The sequence below is a fragment of the Bos taurus genome, chromosome 4 (genome assembly GCF_002263795.3).
Source record: "Bos taurus isolate L1 Dominette 01449 registration number 42190680 breed Hereford chromosome 4, ARS-UCD2.0, whole genome shotgun sequence".
NCBI lineage: Eukaryota > Metazoa > Chordata > Mammalia > Artiodactyla > Bovidae > Bos > Bos taurus.
Window position 1 is genome coordinate 119,908,284 of NC_037331.1, and position 3,667 is coordinate 119,911,950.

At 52.2% G+C, this 3,667-nt stretch overlaps 1 long non-coding RNA gene across 1 annotated transcript; it reads left to right on the forward strand.

Moving 5' to 3' along the window:
- The first annotated feature begins 1,896 nt into the window (after nt 1-1,896).
- LOC132345165 (uncharacterized) lies at nt 1,897-3,455 on the forward strand. Its single transcript, XR_009494321.1, has 3 exons — nt 1,897-2,088; nt 2,417-2,578; nt 3,062-3,455. It is a non-coding gene; the product is annotated as an uncharacterized lncRNA (long non-coding RNA).
- The last annotated feature ends 212 nt before the right edge of the window (nt 3,456-3,667 follow it).

Consider the following 3,667-nt stretch of genomic DNA (forward strand, 5'->3'; position numbering starts at 1 on the left):
CCCTGCTTAACTGCTGGATGAGAAAACGGTCAGATGGCTGAGGGAGGTGTGACCATGGATGCCAGCAGCTTTAGCCAGACACCCGACAGTCTGCAGTGCAAACCTGCCAGGACCACCTTCAAACCCAGGCCAGCTTTCTGAGTCCCAGAGCCCCAGCCTCATGTGAGGGGCTATCCTAGCCCCATCCTCCACAGCACCACATTCCAGCTCTCAGGAGAAGTCCTCTGAGCTCCCAGGAGATCGTGTCCACTCAGGGTGTATGACAAATGGCATTAGGCTGGGACCAGTTGGAAGTGGCCAGAGTGAAATCAAGTTTCTCTGTATCTCCTCTGCCTGGAAGTGCCCACTCTCTCCTACTCGCTCATGCCTGTTTTGTCCAGGTGTTCCCTGAGCACAGCCAGGCTGCAGGGAGGGGTTTCAGGGCAGGGCAAGAGCTGCAGCATCTCACAGTGAGCAGGGCTGGCCACCAACTCACGTCCCACTCTGGGAGAGCATCACTGTGGGTCAGAAACTGACCCTCTGAAGGCACAGGTGACTGCTCCTGCATCACACAGGGGCCCCAGAACTTAGGTTTGTCTTGTGACCTCTACAGCTGGCTCTAAAGGACAGAACATCTAGCAAGGAGACATCTGGACCCTGTTAATCACAGTCAGGTTGGTTAAGTACAAAGCGGGTGGGGCGGGGGCAGTGAGGACCGGGTGGGTGCCGCCTGCCTCTGCTGTCCCCCCGCCCCATTCCCCTGACCTTTTCCTCCTTACCATCCTACTCCTGGTGTGGGGCAGTGAGGACGGGGTGGCACCACCTGCCTCTGCTGTTCCCCTCACCCCCATTCCCCTGATCTTCTCCTCCTCAGCATCCTTACCCACGTATTGGGTTTTCTTGGCCCAGACATAACAGAAGTGATCATTAAGTTACTCAGTATTCAGCTGGAATAGTTCACGAAGTGACTTCAAATTTAAAAAGAAATAAAAATTGAAAATAAAATCCACCCAGACTGTTAATGTTTTGGATGAGGTTAGTGTCAGAGAATATCCTTGGGCTCGCTGTAAAAGGTCTCCCTGAACTGGCTCTGGAAGGAGGAGAAGAAGACGACCTTTGGTGAATGTGACCTAAGCCTGGTTTGTGTTTGACCAGCTCATTGATTTGATTATTGGTCATCATCACATTTGCTGAGCCCCATTCTGCATCTGTTCGAGGTCCTCACAGGGCTCACAAGCTGGAGAGCTCATCGCAGTGTGCTTAAAGACTTGAGGGGTCCTGTTTAAGGCAGAAAATGGTGGCGGGCAGAGCATGGGATCAAGAAAGGACCCGGCAAGTCTGAGCTGGGTCTCCAAGGGTGAGTTCGGCAGGGCCTGGCTCTGAGCAGGACTCAAATACATGATGAATGACTAAATGAATGAAAATGGAAATCTTCCCCCAAAAAAGCAAGACTGTCAGCTCTTCTGTAACTGAGTCCAAGCTTGTCCTGCTCACCTCACGACAGGCCAATAAATTGAGAGATGAGTTCTTGGGGCAAGGAACGGTGACTTTATTCAGAAACCCAGGACTCTTGTCCCAGGACCCATCTTGCCTGAGTTAAAATTCAGGCTTCTTTTATGTTAATTCTCAAAGGTGGTGGGGGAGGAAAGTCAAATATTTCCTCATTCTGATCAGGCTCCAGACGGGATGTGTTAATGTCTCCTCCCTGCCATGATTCACAGGAGAGTCTGGTCAGGGAGTTTCCTGTGAGCTAAACAAAGTTATTATTTTAGCTTGGTGCTCATTACCTGGGATGCAGGGCTCCCAGAGATGGGACTTTATGTACAAGCTTATAGTCAACATTCCTTTAGTGGTTAACTCATAATAGGTAGAATGCAAAGGCTCCTTCCTTATGATGCATTCAGGCCAAAGCTTAGAACTGCAGGGCACCCAGGGACTGCAGGAAAGTCCCCACGAGGTGCCCACTCCAGCCCTCACAGCTGTCTTGCTGACTAAGCAGCCTGTGTCTTGACTCCCGGGGGGCACCTGTTTGCCCTCTTCTCTCAGACAGTGCTGGTTGTAAGATCTAGATTGGGCTGAGGCAGAAAAGGAGAGACGACTTCAACGGAAGTAGGTGACCTTTATTCAGGCAAGAAGGGGCGGCAGTCAGCCAGCGACCCAGCTGAGCCTGAGAGGGATCAGGGAGGCTTCATATTCAAAGGGAGGTTTGTGGAAGTGATAAGGGAAATGTTAGTCAGGCGGGTTGTTTTGGGTATTCTTTAGTTGAGATGGCATGTGTAACTGGGCAGGGGGTGATAAATCCTCTGGACAAGGGGTGATAAGTCCCAGGTAGATGCAACCAGCCTGGAGCATCAGGGCGGGACCTAAAGTTTGGTTTTGTTTTCCTGAAGTTAGATGATTCAGCAATGGCCTCTGAGACTGCTGTTTTCTTTTCTAGGCCCAAAGATTCTTTAACTTGTCAAAAGCAACACTCACCTGTGCCTCTCCCTGATCAGACCCAAGCAAACCAGCTGCCCTAAGGGTGTTAGTCTCTCAATCATGTCCCTGTGACCCCATGGACTGCAGCCCACCAGGCTCCTTTGTCCATGGGATTTTCCAGGTAAGAATACTGGAGTGGGTTGTCATTTCCTTCTCCAGGGAATCTTCTCGACTCAGAGATGGAACCCAGGTCTCCTACATTACAGGTGTATTCTTTACCATCTGAACCACCAGGGACATGCATAAGAAACTGCTACCTCCCAAAACTGGGGTCAGAAGGCTGGGCATACGGTTCAGGCTCTACAAGGCATTTCACATCCTCCTAGTATCTCCTCTTGTGTCCCTAAGAAGCTCTTACATCTCAGGACACGTCTAACCAATACCCTCTTGTGGTGCGAGCTAGTGCTCAGCAGTTAATATTTTCAGCCCAGAGAGACACAGCCTGTGCTTTAGACCATGGCAAACCCTCCCAGCTAGCCCCAGTCCAACCAAATCTCTCCTGTTCCTCAGATCCCATGGCCAACAGACAGTCCCTGAGTCTGTTCAGCAGACAGGCTCTCACAGTGTCCAGCGCTGAGGCTTCTCCCACCCCCGTGTCCCCTAGGCCCTAAATGATGAGCCCGCACTCCTGGGAATGGAGGGTATCCTGTGCGCTGTTTCTGAGGCTGCTGCTTGGCCTTCTTCCACCTTCAACCAGAGCAGGGAGCTGGCTCGTGCAGGCCTGTGAGTAGGGGGAGGAGGGTACGAGCGGTCAGTCCCTCCGGCGCGTGCGGGCTGCGGCCCTGCGGGAGGAGGTGCTGGGGGCTGAGAGCGGGCTTGGCCTGCTCAGCAGTCAGGACTCGGGGCGCATTCGGGGGAGGCTGAACCTACTGGGGAGTGGTGACAGTGTTGATGGTGACAAGCTGTTTCCATCTCTGTACGAGCTGGTCCAGTTCACCAAATTCTCCCAAAACTAACATCCGTATATAAACACTCTTCCTCTGGCAACAGGGGGTGGGCTGAGTGTTTTCCAGGAAAACTCCTCGCTAACCTCTGGGAAAGATTCTGACAGAGTCTCTGATGAATCAACAAACGTCCGCTTTGCTTAGGAATCAACAAGGACTCCCTGTTTGGCACACGGATGTCAATGCTATGTAGCAGCCTCGAAGGGAGGGGAGTGTGGGGGAGAAAGGACGCATGTGTGTGTTTGGGTGAACTGTTCCCCTTGGTG